Raw genomic sequence first — 15663 nt, 5'->3', positions numbered from 1 at the left:
GTATGCAACTGATGAATCACTAAATTCCACCCCTGAAACTAGTAATACAGTATATGTTAACTAAGTTGAATTTAAATATAAAATAAAAATAAATATAAATGTCTTTTGTAAACCCTAAATCCCTTTGCATATAAATGTCACTCCATTGCTTTAAATGCTTAAATGGCTTCTTCTTTGTGTATCAGTGATCTATAAAAATCCTGAGTGATAGACTCCTGCTATGTCTTCACCTTGAAAACTATAATCCCCAGCCTTGTTGGTCTTCTTCCACCAAGTCTTTTTTTACAGGCTGTTCCTCTCTCTGGAGGCTCTGTTCCTAGCTCTTGATAAGGTTGGCTCCTTCTCATCCTTGAGGACACTGTTTAAGTGTGGCTTCTAATAAAGGCCTTAATCCCCCTCTATCTAAAACTCTCCCTTTTGACTTACTCATAATCTTTATTTCAGCAGGTCTTTGTTTTCTTGGTATTTCTTTTATTCCTGTGATTGATTGTGATGCCATCTCTAGAGTATAAGCTCTGTGAGCACAGGAAGTACATATATGTTGACCTCACCATTATATCCCTGGTGACTATCCTAGTTTTAGGCACTCACTAAATGTTTGTTGGTTGAATTAAGAACTCCACTTTGTTGTTGTTGTTTTTAGGAATTTATTTATTTGACGGAGAGTTAGAGAGACAGAGAGCACAAGCAGGGGGAGTGGCAGGCAGAGGGAGGAGCAGGCTCCCTGCTGAGCAGGGAGCCTGATGTAGGACTCAATCCCAGGACCCTGGGATCATGACCTGAGCCGAAGGCAGACACTTAACTGACTGAGCCACCCAGGTGTCCCAAGAATTCCACTTTGAATAGATATAAGTGCTTTTCCTTTTCAACACCTGGAAATTATGCAGACTCCTTCAGTAATTGCTATTAATTGCTTCAAGTTCTTTTATGTAGAAGTAATATTTAAAAACGTGTGTAAACAAGCACACACGTGTGTATATCCTTTTCTTTTTTAAGACTTCATTTTTTAGAGCAGTTTTAGGTTCACAGGAAAATAAAGAAAAAGGTATAGAGATTTACCCCTCATATATCCCCCCAAACATGCATAGCTCGCCCATTAACAACATCCCCCACCAAGTGATACATTTTTTATAATTGATGAACCTACATTGACAAATCATAATCACCCAAAGCCTGTAGTTTACATTAGTGTTCACTCGAGGTGTTGTACATTCTGTGGGTTCTGACAAATGTATAATGACATATATCCACCATTATAGTATCATACAGAGTAGTTTCATTGTCTTAACAAATGCCCTACTGAAAGAGTACATATGAGGGACACGTAACACAGAATTGAGGAGTCAGGAAAAGTTTTCCAGACAGAGGGACATTTAAGGTAAAGCCTAAAGGGAAGCATGAGTTAACTTAAGGGGCCCAGGCTGAGGGCCTTTGGGATGAAATGAAGTTAATTTTGGTGTTCATTAACATTTACTGCAAGGGGAGGATTGAAGTGAAATGAAGCTGGAGAGATAAGCAAGTGCCAGATCAGGAAGGATTTTAAGCCCCTTAAAAGATTTTTTTTTTTTAAATATCAAATTATTTCTTTTCTTTTTTTAAATTTAATTTTATTATGTTATGTTAATCACCACACATTACATCATTAGTTTTTGATGTAGTGTTCCATGATTCATTGTTTGCATGTAACACCCAGTGCTCCATTCAATAAGGTGTCCTTACCTTTTCTCTAAGGCTATTGAGAAGCCATTGAAAGTTTGAGTTGGAAGATAACAGATCAGACCTGCATTTTTGAAAGTTCCCTCAGGCCACAGTGATGCATAGATTGCTATGGAGAGGCAAGAGTTGAGAGGGGAAACCTGGAGCAAGGAGATCAGTTACGAGATTGTGTTCCATCCCTCTGGGAGGATAGTTTCTTTGCCACAGTGGTCCTAATCAACATGGAGAAAACTTTAGATTTGAGTGTTATTTAAGAGCTAAAAGTTCTTTTGTCTCTTGTTTAGGTCATGAGGTAGATGGTTAGTAGTATTGTGCTTTGACATAAGATCCCAGGAGAAGAAAGCAGGTTTCAAGTTTTCTTGGGGAGGAAAGGGTGGTGGGAGAAATGGGAGCAAAGAGATGAGTTCAGTTGGGAGTGTTCAGTTTGAAGTATCTGCATTTGTTATGTTTAGGTAGAAAAATTAAGTATACCTCTGACTATATAGATCTCAACCTCAGGAGAAAGGCTGGAAATGTAAATTATCAGCATGTAATGAACATATGATATGAATGCTTAGGACAATGTAGCAGTGCCTGGGAACAGTGTCTTTTACATAATAAATGCTTAATACTTTTATGTTGAATGAATGCATGACTAGAAGCCATGAAGTAATGTTGAGTGAGAAGAGAGGCTTGAGCCAGTATTCAGGGGAAATGAAACCATTTAAGGACAGGCTGAGTAAGGAGCAGTTAGGGGCACCTGGGTGGTTCACTGGGTTGAGCGTCTGACTCTTAATCTCAGCTCAAGACTTGATCTTAGGGCAGTGAGTTCAAGCCCTGTGTTCGGCTCCACGCTGGGCATGGAGCATACTTAAAAAAAAAAAGGCAGTGAGGGAGATAGAAGGAAAGTCAGAAGAGAGTGACAGTATGAACTCAAAGGGAAAATAATTTTTTTAAAAATACGAGCAAAAGGCCACCAGTGCCAGGAGATCAAAAAGATAAGGACTGAACAGTGTCCCTCAGATTTAACCTAAAGGGTGTGGTTTACCTGGGGAAAAGAAAGGTAACAGTGGTTTGGGGGGATGGGATTAAAAACCGTATTGTGCAGTGTTCATAATAAGGAAATAGAAACAATAAGGAAGGACAACTCTTCAGTTAGATTGTGAAGGGCCCATGGGAGAGAGGATGGTAGCTGGACCAGAGATAATGACCAAGGCATGGGCGTTGTGTCTTGTAATTTTAATGGGAATGTTTTGAACATGTTTGCTGCTCATTGTAGGGGATGAGGAAAGAGGAAGAGGATAAAGGTATAGGTGAGAGAGATGATACAGTAAAGTTTATAAGTTACATGCCTTGGGTGAGAGGACCACATATTCTGTTTGAGACAGGAAGAAGGTAATGTAAAGATAGGTAGCTTTGCAGATATGCTTTTGCTGGTTTGTGATAGAAAATTGAGGGAATTTTTATCTTATGATTTTTTTTAAATAACTAAAATAATACATGCTTATTTAAAATTATAGTTGACCTTTGAATAATGTGGGGGTTAGGGATGCCAGCCCTCCAGTGCAGTTGAGAATCTGCCTATAATTTTTGACTTCCCAAAAACTTAACTACTGATAGTCTATTGTTGACCAGAAGCCTCACTAATAACATAGTCAACACAAATTTTGTGTGTTGTATTTATTATATACTGTATTCTTAAAGTAAGCTAGAGGGGTGCCTGGGTGGCTCAGTCATTAAGCGTCTGCCTTCAGCTCAGGTCATGATCCCAGGGTCCTGGGATCGAGCCCCGCATCAGGCTCCCTGCACAGCGGGAAGCCTGCTTCTCCCTCTCCCACTCCCCCTGCTTGTGTTCCCTCTCTCGCTGTGTCTCTCTCTGTCAAATAAATAAATAAAATCTTAAAAAAAAAATAAAGTAAGCTAGAGAAAAGAAAATATTAAAATCATAAGGAAGAGAAAATAATTTATAATATTGTACTGTATTTATAAAAAACAATACTTTATAGGGGGCACCTGGGTGGCTTAGTCGGTTAAGCGTCTGCCTTGGGCTCAGGTCATGATCCTGGGATCGAGCCCCGCATCGGACTCCCTGCTCAGTGGGAAGCCTGCTTCTCCCTCTCCCACTCCCCCTGCTTGTTTCCCTCTCTCGCTGTGTCTCTCTCTGTCAAATAAATAAATAAAATCTTAAAAAACAAAACAGAACAAAACAATCCTTTATAAGTGGATCTGTGCTGTTCAAGGGTTGACTGTATTACTAACTAAAGCCCAAAGTTTACATTAGAATCCAGTCCTTGTGTTATATATTATACGGGTTTTGACAAGTACATAATGACATTTATCTACCATTATAGTATTCTATAGAATAGTTTCATTGCTCCAAAAATCCCCTCTACCTTTTCATTCCTTTCTCCCTTTGTCTCCCTGAATTTTTAGCAACCACTGATCTTTTTACTGTCCCCATAATGTTTCCTTTTCCAGAGTGTCATATAGTTGGAATCACATGGTATATAGTATTTTCAGATTGGCTTCCTTCACTTAGTGATATTCTTTGAAGGTTCCTCTATTTCTTTTCATGGCTTGATACTTCATTGATTTTTATTGCTGAATAATAATCCTTTACATGGCTATATCATAGTTTATCCATTCACCTATTGAAAGATAACTTCGTTGCTTCCACTTTTTGGCCATTTCAAATAAAAACATTTACTATGTTTAGCTGCTAAAAACATTATGTGAAGGTTTTTGTATGGACTTAAGTTGTCAGTTCTTTTGAATAAGTACCAAGGATTGCTGGATCATATGGTAAGAATATGTTTAGCTTTGTAAGAAACTGCCAAACTGTCTTCCAGTGTGGCTGTACCATTTTGCATTCCAGCCAGCAATGAACTGGAGTTCTTGTTGCACCACATCCTCACCAGCATTTGGTGTTGTCAGTGTTTTGTGCTTTCCATTCTAATAGTGTAATGGTACCTTATTTGAATTTGCAGTTCCCTAATGGCGTATGATGTTGAGCATCTTTTCATATGCTTATTTGTGATCTGTATGTCTTTGTGAGGTATCTGTTCAGATCCTTTGCCCATTTTCTTTTTCTTTTTTTTTAAGTAAGCTCTACACCCAACTTGGGGCTTGAACTCAGGGCCCTGAGATCAAGAGTTGCATGCTCTACCGACTGAGCCAGCCAGGTGCCCCCATTTGCCCATTTTTAATTGGGTTTATTTTCTTGTTTAGTTTCAAGTTTTTTTGTTTTGTTTTTAAAGATTTTATTTTTTTATTTATTTGAGAGAGAGAGAGAAACAGCATGAGAGGGGAGAGGGTCAGAGGGAGAAGCAGGCTCCCCAGTGAGCCGGGATCCCAATGTGGGACTTAATCCCAGGACCCCGGGATCATGACCTGAGCTAAAGACAGTCACTTAACCAACTGAGCCACCCAGGTGCCCCTTAAGGTTTTTTTTTTTTTTTTAATATTTTGGATAAGAGTCCTTTTTCAGGTATTTGTTTTGTGAATATTTCTCCCAGTCAGTAGCTTGTCTTTTCATTCTTTTAACAATGACTTGCAGAGCAGAAGTTTTTAATTAAGTCCAGCTTATCAATTTTTCTTTCATGGATTGCACCTTTGGTGGTGGATCTGAGACATCATTGCCAAACCCAAGGTCACTTAGATTTTCTCTATAATACCTTCTAGTAGTTTTATAGTTTTGTGTTTTCCATTTAGATCTATCATTCATTTTGAGTTAATTTTTGTGGTAGGTGTGAGGTCTGTGTCTAGATTCACTTTTTGCATGTAGTATCCATTTCTTCCAGCACCATTTTTAGAAGAGACAATCCTCCACTGTGTATTGCCTTTGCTCCTTTGTCTAAGATCAGTTTGATTATTTTTGTGTGGACCTATTTCTAGGCTTTCTGTTCTGTTCCATTGATCTATTTGTCTCTGTTCTTTTACCTGTACCACACTGTCTTGATTACTGTAGCTTTATAGTGAGTCTTAAAGTTGAATAGTGTTAGTCATCCGACTTTGTACTTCTCTTTGAAATATGTGTTAGCTATTCTGGGTCTTTTGCCTTTTCTTATTTTCTTTCTTTCTTTCTTTTTTTTTTTTTTTTTTTTTAAAGATTTTGTTTATTTTTGAGAGAGAGGGAGAGATGAGTGGAGGGAGGGGCAAAGGGAGAAGCAGTCTCCCCCATGAGCAAGGAGCCTGATGCGGGACTCTCCCTCTGGCCCACTGCACATCACCAGTGTCTCCTTAGAATGAGTCTGTATAATCATCTGGTGCCCTGGCTTTTGTGGCTGCTGCCTGGGGATACACCCCGTGATTGCCTGATTCTCGTGGCTAGCAGGGCTTGTGTTTGTGAGTCCCACAAGACTATAACAAACAGTTTTTAGACTATAGCCCTGAGGGCTTAATGCAGAAGGAACAGATTAAAAAGCCCTGCTTTCAGTCTCCCTGAAAGTGATCTACTTGCATACTTTAAAAGCTGCTGCCTGAAGGTCCAGCTTCTAGTTAGCCTTAATTGAAATGCTGACTTAGGTCCTCCCCTTTGGGTCACTGACAGGTGTTGGCCCATCCTTAACTACTGGGAACCACTAAGAACAAAGAAGGTGGCTTGGACAATCACAAAGATTTGAGAAACAGCTAAGAGCTAGGACCTCACTGAGCAGTAAGCTTCATCTATAGGAGACTACTCTACCAGGACTAGGAGAGGTGGATGTTTTATCCAATACACAAAAACCAACAGAGTCAAGGAAAATGAAGAAACAGAGGAATATTTTCTGACCAAAAGAACAAGGTAAAACTCGAGAAACAGTGGTAAATGATTTACTTGATAAAGTGTTAAAAATAATGGTCATAAAGTTGGTCACTGAGGTCAGATAGCCTTTAGAATTGAAGGAGTGATAAAGAATTTTCCAGACAAGCAAAAATTGAAGGAGTTTATCACCACTAGACCAGCCTTAAAAGAAATGTTAAAGGGACTTTTTTAAGCTGAAACTAAAGGATCGTAATTACTAACAGGAAAACATATGAATGTATAAATCTTGTAAAGGTAAATATATAGTTAAATGCAGCATTCTCTAATGTTGTAATGGTGGTGGGTAAATCACTTATAAATCTAGTATGAAGGTTGAAAGAGAAAAGTAGTAAAAATAACAAGCTACAATAATTTCTTAATGGATACACAAGGTAAAAAGATGTAAATTGTGGCATCAAAAACATAAAATGAGGGGGTGTGTAAAAATATAGAGCTTTAATGTGCATTTTAAGTTGTTATCAACTTAAAATAGACTGTTGGAGATATATTTTATATAAGCCTCATTGCAACTACAAAGCTGAAAGCTTTTACATGAAAGAGAAAGTGAAAGGAATCTAAGCACACACTAAAGAAAATCATCAAGTCAGAAAGGAAGAGACAAAGGGAACAAGAAAAGAACAAAGGAATTATAAAACAGCCAGAAAAATAGTTAACAAAATGGTAATAGTAAGTCCATATATATATCAGTAATGACTTTAAATATAAGTGGACTAAATTTCTCCGGTCAAAAGACATAAAGTGGCTTAATAGATGAAAAGATAAGACCCAACTATATGCTGCCTACAGGAGACACATCTGCTTTAAGGACACACACAGACTGAAAGTGAGGAGATGTTAAAAGATATTCCATACAATGGAAACCAAAAGAAAGCAGCAGTAGCTATGCTTATATCAGACAAAACAGACTTTAAGACAAATACTCTAGTAAGAACAAGGTCATTATAATGGTAATGTTGTCAGTTCAACAAGATGATATAACTTCTGTAAATATTTATACACCCAACATAGGAGCTCTTAAATATATATAAAGTAAATATTAATAGACCTGAAGGGAAAAATAGACGGCAACGCAATAATGGTAGGGGCCTTCAGTACCCCACTTTCAATAGTGGGTGGATCATCCAGATAGATATTCAGTAAGTAAACATTGGACTTAAAGTATATGCTAGACCGGATGGACTCAACAGACATTTACACAATGTTCTACTCAACAGCAGCAGAATACCCATTCTTCTTAACCACACACAGAATATTCTCCAGGATAGATCATATGTTAGGTCACAAAACAAGTCTTAATAAATTTAAGAAGACTGAAAGCATATCAAGCATCTTTTCTTTCTTTCTTTTTTTCTAAGATTTTATTTATTTATTTATTTAAGATTTTATTTATTTATTTGACAGAGACACAGCAAGAGAGGGAAAAGCAGGCTTTCTGCGGAGCAGGGAGCCCGATGCGGGGCTTAGTCCCAGGACCCTGAGATCATGACCTGAGCTGAAGGCAGGTGCTTAAACAACTTAGCCACCCAGGTGCCCCTATTTATTTGACAGAGAGAAGGGGAGAGAGCATGAGCCAGGGGGAGAGGGAGAGGGAGAAGCAGACTCCTCACTGAGCAGGGAGCCCGACGTGGGGCTGGATGCAGGAACCCTGTGATCATGACCTCAGCTGAAGGCAGATGCTTAACCACCTGAGCCACCCAGGTGCCCCTCAAGCATCTTTTCTGACCACAATGGCATGAAACTAAAAATCAATTACAAGAAAAAATGGAAAATTCAGAAATACGTGGAGATTAAACAGCATGCCACTGAACAATCAATGGGTCAAAGAAGAAGTCAGCATAGTATTGGAAGTCCTAGCCGGAGCAATTAGTCAAGAAAAAGAAATCAAGGGGTGCCTGGGTGGCTGAAAACTTCTGGATTTCAAACTGTAATACAAAGTTATAGTAATCAAAGCAGTATGGTACTGGGATAAAAACAGACACATAGATCAATGGAACAGAATAGAGATCCCTGAAATATACCCATGTATAAATGGTCAATTAATTTACAACAAAGGAGCCAAGAATATACAATAGAGAAAGGATAGTCTTTTCAATAAATGGTGATGGGAAAACTGGACTCCTGTCTTTCATCACAAAAATGAACTCAAAATTGATTATAAACTTGAATGTAAGACCTGAAATGACAAAACTCCTAGAAGAAAACAAAGAGCATAAGCAACTTGATATTAGTCTTGGCAATGATTTTTTTTAGTTTGACAGCAAAAGCAAAGACAACAAAAGCAAAAATGAAGTGGAATTACATCAAACTAAAAAGCTTTTTTTTTTTTTAAAGATTTATTTATTTAGCAAGAGAGAGCGTGCACACGAGCAGGGGAAGGGGCAGAGGGAGTGAGGGAGACAGAGAGAGAGAGAGAGAGAGAGAGAATCCCAAGCGGACTCCATGCAGAGCCCAATGCAGGGCTCGATCTCACAACACTGAGACCGTTCCTGTGCATAAATCAAGAGTCTGATGCTCAACTGACTGAACCACTCAGGTGCCCCAAACTAAAAAGCTTCTGCATAGCAAAGAGTCATCAATAAAATGAAAAGGCAACCTACTGAATGGGAGAAAATATTTGCAAATCCTATATTTGATAAGTGCTTAATATCTAAAATATATAAACAGGGGCACCTGGGTGGCTCAGTTATTAAGTGTCTGCCTTCAGCTCAGGTCATGATCCCAGGGTTCTGGGATCGAGCCCCGCATCAGGCTCCCTGCTCTGCGGGAGGCCTGCTTCTCCCTCTCCCACTCCCCCTGCTTGTGTTCCTGCTCTCGCTGTCTCTCTCTCTGTCAAAAAATAAAATCTTAAAAAAATATATATATATATAAACAATTCAAACAAGTCAGTAGGGAAAAAATCTAATTAAAAATAGGCAGAGGTGGGGCAACTGGGTGGCTCAGTCCTTAAGCGTCTGCCTTCGGCTCAGGTCATGGTCCCAGGGTCCTGGGGTGGAGCTCCGCATCGGGCTCCCTGCTCGGCAGGAAGCCTGCTTCTCCCTTTCCCACTCCCCTTGCTTGTGTTCCTGCTCTCGCTATCTCTCTCTCTGTCAAATAAATAAAATCTTAAAAAAAAAAAAAATAGGCAGAGGAACTGAAAAGACATTTTCCCAAAGAAGACATACAGGTGGCCAACATGGATATGGAAAGATTCTCAACATTATTAATCATCAGGGAAATGCAAATCAAAACCACATGTAGTAACACTTCACACCTGTTAAAATGACTGTTACCTCAATTATAAATACCAAATGTTGGTGAGGATGTAGAGAAAAGGGAACCCTTGTGCAACTGTTGGTGGAAATGTAAATTGGTACAGACACTGTGGAAAACAGTAGGGATGTTCCTCAAGAAATTAAAAATAAGAGATAGCTGTATCCCCATGTTCATAGCAGCATTATGTGCAATAGCCAAGACATGGAAACAGCTTAAATGCCCATCAACAGATAAAGGAATAAACAAGATGTGTGGTATGTGTGTCACACACACACACGGATATTATTCAGCTATAAAAATAAATGAAATCCTGCCATTTGTGACAACGTGAGCCTGAGGGCATTATGCTAAGTGAAATAAGACAAAGACAAAATACTGTATGATCTCACATATATGAAATATAAAACACCTGAACTCAGAGCAACAGATTGGTGTTGCCTGAGGCAGGAGGCAGGGGTAATAGTGGGTATAGGGGGGTTGTGAAGGTGGTTAAAAGGTACAGTAGCCCCCCACCTTATCTGTGATAGATAAGTTCCAAGACCCCCAGTGGATGCCTAAAATCATGGATAGTACTGTACCCTATATATATTGTTTTTTCCTATATTACATACCTGTGATAACGTTTAATTTATCAGTTAGGCACAGTCAGAGATTAGCAACAATAACCGACAAGTAGAACAGTTATAACAATATGCTGTAATAGATGATCTTACTGTACTGTAGTCCCCTTTTTATTTTTTATTTTTTTTAAGATTTTATTTATTTATTTGAGAGAGAAAGTGCGAGAGAGAGCACAAGCAGGGGGAGCTGTAGAGGGAGAGGGAGAAGCAGGCTCCCCGCTGAGCAGGGAGCCTGATGCGGGGCTCTATCCTAGTCCGGGGGATCATGACACAAGCCGAACCCACCCAGGCGCCCCTCCCCTTCTTATTCTTGTGATGATGTCAGATGATAAAGTGCTTATATGATGTGATGAGGTGAAGTGAGTGACACAGGCATTGTGACGTAGCCCTAGGCTTCTATTGACTTTCTGATGATAGGGCAGAAGGAAGACCTATCTGCTTCTGGATGGAAGTTTACCGTAGGTAACAGAAACTGGTTAAGGGAGACATGGGGAGACTCCTGTACAAACTTGCAGTTATAAGATAATTAAGTTCTGGGGATGTAATGTACTGCATGGTGACTGTAGTTAATACCATATTTTGTATTTGAAATTGCCAAGAGTGTGATCTTAAATAAAACTGAAAAAGTAATCATTAGATGAGAATAGACTGAGCAGTGAGGGGGTAGGGTGGTAAGAATGGGAAACATTTGGGAGACATTAATAATTGGAATTTGTGGAAAACAGAAACAGTATCAGGACCTGTAAACATTGTTCTTCCCTTTAATAATAGCACTCCTGTAATGTATTGTGGCTAAAATAAATCAATTTTGGTCATTTGTTAGATTAATTAAAGTGATGTTCTTACAGTGTCCTTTTTTTCTTTTAAGCTAAAATGAGTTATAAGATTTTATTTGTCCTTAATTTGTCCTTTAATTTTTTTATTCTGTAATTTTTTATAGTCTTTTAGCACACACACATACAAGCACATGCACACATGCAGACACCATTTTTACTGAATATTTACTCAGTGACCTTCTTTCAGTGTGATACTGCTCTTGAAATTCATTGTATGTTCTATTTTTTTTTTTTTAAGATTTTATTTATTTAGGGGCACCTGGGTGGCTCAGTCGTTGGGCATCTGCCTTCGGCTCAGGTCATGATCCCAGGGTCCTGGGATCAAACCCCACATCGGGCTCCTTGCTCCGCAGGAAGCCTGCTTCTCCCTCTCCCACTCCCTCTGCTTGTGTTCCTGCTCTCGCTATCTCTCTCTTTGTCAAATAAATAAATAAATAAATAAAAAGATTTTATTTATTTAATTGAGAGAAAGAGCGTGAGCATGAGGGGGGTGGGCAGAGGGAGAAGCAAACTCCCTGATGAGCAGGGAGCCTGATTGAGCAGGGAGTCCGACTCGGGGCTTGATCCCAGGACTCTGAGATCATGACCTGAGCCGAGGGCAGACACTAAACTGACTGAGCCACCCAGGTGCCCCAACTTATCCTATGTTCTAAACATCAGGTCAGGCTTCATCTCATTCTTTGAGGAGCTTACAATGGGATTTCAGGGAGCTTACAATGGGATTTCAGGGATTGTTGTGTACACTGTTGGCTACTTAACACAAGGGGAATTTTGCTGTGGGCTCTGGGAAGAATTTTCATCTTTACCAAAAAACAGATATATGACGAGAAAGTTTTTTGCTATTGCCATTTCATTTCTGTTTTGGATACTGGTATGAGAAATGATATCTGAAGCTGAAACTTGTGACCTAGAGGCTGTAAGCCTTCGCACCAAAGCCAGTATGTGGTAGATGAAGGAACAGCAGAAGAGTGTAGTCACTTCAGAGACTCTTTATAAAGTTAAACGTACACTTACCATATGATCTAGCAGTCCTACACCTTTAAGCAATTTCCTCATAAGTTATATCAGAAGAGAGAGATTTAGAAGGCTGACTGTCTCTTGTCTTGACTATCAACAAAGGCTGTGTGTGTTTTGACTTTAAAATTTAAATATTTACATGCCTCATTTTGATGGTGCCAATATATGAGATCTGAAATAACAAACTAATTCAATGATTTATTTTCTCTTAACAGATTCACAGCTGTAATTCTTTAAACATTTTCTTTGGTGGTTTTATAGTATGACTTAATTTTTTTTAGACTTCATACAGCTTCTCAAAATACTCCTACATAAAGCAATAAAACCACTTTAGTCATTTCATTCATGATAGAGGACCATACCTATCTCTTCCACAAAGCATTCGTTGTTGCCTTACAAGAGAGTGACTTTGAGCCCCATTTTGGCCTGTTTCTTTTGAATGTTGGCTCAGGGTGATAGTTACTAGAAACATAAGTTTCTCCCATTTCAATGTGATAGAATGCTCTAAGATGTCTTCTAGATATCTTCTAGGAAAATTTTTCACTGACCACTGTTGAAGATAGCCATAGTCTTCAACTCTATCATAAACCGGCAGATTTGGCATCAGTTCCCTACCTACAATTTGATGAATTGGAATTTTTAATTTTTCTATTAGCAACAATTCTTTAACCTGCTGGAGAATTCTTATAATTTCCCAGTCAGGAAAGCCATGTGTATAAATCTGTTTTTATTCAGTAAGTGTCGCTTTATTAATGGAATGATGCCTTCTGGGAGGTGGTAAACCAGTTCCTGAAATGAATTATAAGTTTGGATTACAAAGAATGTGTGGAGTGTTATACTTGAAAAAATATCTTTCCTCTTAATTCAGGCATGCTTAAATTCATGGACACTATTAGAATTAGGCTTCTTTCTTTTTTTAAGATTTTATTTATTTATTTGACAGAGAGAGAGCACAAGCAGGGGAGTGTCAGGCAGAGGGAGAGGGAGAAGTCGGCTCCCTGCTGAGCAGTGAGCCCAATGTGTGGCTCAACCCCAGGACCCTGGGATCGTGACCTGAGCCGAAGACAGATGCTTAGCCGACTGAGCCACCCCAGGTGCCCTTAGAATTAAGTTTCTTAGGGAACTTGCTGGTATGATTCTAAAAATTTATCATAGCATTTACATGTTTAATAAGTTACAAGTAATTGCCAAATGGCTTATTTACCAGAAAAAGACACATCTTACTGCATTTATATAATTTCTCTCCCTCCCTCCTTTTTTATTAACGTATAGTTGATATACAATATTATATTTGTTTCAGGTGTACAGCATAGTGATTCAGCAATTACATGCATTATGAAATGCTCACCACCATAAGTGTGGTTACCATTTGTCACCATATAAAGTTACTATAATATTATTGACTACATTCCTTATACTGTACTTTCCAACCTTGTGACCTACACATTTTATAACTGGAAGTTTGTACCTCTTAATTTCCTTCACCTGTTTTGCTCATCCCCCGAATCTGCCTCCCCTGTGGCAACCACCAGTTTGTTCTCTGTATTTATGAATCTGTTTTTTTGTTCGTTTGTTCATTTGTTTTGTTTCTTAGATTCCACATATAAATGAAATAATATGGTATTTGTCTTTCTCTGTCTGACTTATTTCACTTAGTATAATAGCTTGTAGGTCCACACATGTTGTCACAAACTGGCAACATTCCATTCTTTTTAATGACTAATATTTCATTACACACACACACCCCCATCTTTATCCATTCACCTATCGATGGAAACTTAGGTTGCTTCTACATCTTGGCTATTGTAAATAATGTTACAATAGACATAGGGGTGTATATATCTTTCAAATTAGTGTTTTTGTTTTCTTCAGGTAAATACCCAGAAGTGGAATTACTGGGTCATATGGTATTTCTATTTTTAATTTTTTCAGGAATCTCCATACTGTTTTCCAGAGTTGCTACACCTATTTACATTCCCACCAACAGTATATAGGGGTTTCTTTTTCTCCACATTCTTGCCAATGCTTGTTATTTCTTGTCTTTTTTTTAAAGATTTTATTTTTTATTTTATTTTTTTTTAAGATTTTTATTTATTGAGAGAGAGAGAATGATAGAGAGCATGAGAGGGTGGAGGGTCAGAGGGAGAAACAGACTCCCTGCTGAGCAGGGAGCCCGGTGCGGGACTCGATCCTGGGACTCCAGGATCATGACCTGAGCCGAAGGCAGTCGCCCAACCAACTGAGCCACCCAGGCGCCCTATTTTATTTTTTTTAAAGGTTTTATTTATTTGAGATAGGGAGAGAGAGCACACAAGTGGGAGGAGGGGCAGAGGGAGAGGAAGAAGCAGACTCCCTGCTGAGCAGGGAGCCTGACCCAGGCTTGATCCCAGGATCCCATACTCATGACCTGAGCCGAAGACAGACACTTAACCAACTGAGCCACCTAGGTGCCCCAAGATTTTATTTTTAAGTAATCTCTACACTGAACGTGGGGCTCGAACTCACAACCCTGAGATCAAGAGTTGCATGCTCTACTTACTGAGCCAGCGAAGTGCCCCATAATCTTGTCTTTTTGATACTAGGTATTCTGACTGGTGTGAGGTGATATCTCATTGTGGTTTTCATTTGCATTTCCCTGATTAGTGATATTGAGCCTCTTTTCATATGTCTGCTTGTCTTCTTTGGAAAAATGTCTATTCAGGTTTTCTGCCCAGTTTTAAATCAGGTTATTTGGGTTTTTTTGGCATTGATTTGTGTGAGTTATTCATATATTGGGTATTAATCCTTACTGGATATATCATTTGTAAATATCTTCTTTCATTCAGTAGATTGCCTTTTTGTTTTGTTGATGGTTTCCTTTGCTGTGCAAAAGCTTTTTAGTTTAGTCCCAATAGTTTATTTTTACTTTTGTTTCCTTCGCCTAAGGAGACATATCCAGAAAAATAGTGCTGAAGGCTGATATCCAAGTTTACTGCCTGTGTGTGTGTGTGTGTGTGTGTATTTTGTTTGTTTGTTCTTAGGAGTTCTCTGGTTTCATGTCTTACATTTAGATCTTTAATCTATTTTGAGTTTATTTTTGTCTATGGTACAAAAAAGTGGAATTCCCCTCCCCCCCCTTTTTAAAAGATTTTATTTATTTATTTGACAGAGACAAAGCGAGAGAGGGAACACAAGTAGGGGGAGTGGGAGAGGGAGAAGCAGGCTCCTCCCTGAGCAGGGAGTCCGATGCAGGGCTCGATCCCAGGACCCTGGGATCATGACCTGAGCTGAAGGCAGAAGCTTAACAGCTGAGCCACCCAGGTGCCCCTCCCCTCCCCTTTTTTTACTGTAAAAAAGAAAAAGAGGACAAATCTTACAGTTTGTATTTTACTGCTATCTTTGGAAGTCATTTTTTAAAAATAAAGTTAAAGTATAACTTAATGTTTACCTTGGATGTTCT

General features: G+C 38.9%; 1 protein-coding gene across 14 annotated transcripts in view; it reads left to right on the top strand.

Moving 5' to 3' along the window:
- CSNK1G1 (casein kinase 1 gamma 1) overlaps positions 1-15663 on the top strand; it is a 186409-nt gene that overhangs the window by 60856 nt on the left and 109890 nt on the right. The gene's annotated exons all lie outside the window — the stretch shown is intronic.

The sequence above is a fragment of the Phoca vitulina genome, unplaced genomic scaffold (assembly GCF_004348235.1).
Source record: "Phoca vitulina isolate PV1807 unplaced genomic scaffold, GSC_HSeal_1.0 scaffold20, whole genome shotgun sequence".
Classification (NCBI taxonomy): Eukaryota; Metazoa; Chordata; class Mammalia; order Carnivora; family Phocidae; genus Phoca; species Phoca vitulina.
Note: the sequence above shows the minus strand (reverse complement) of the source record. Positions and strands in the feature narration are given on the sequence as shown.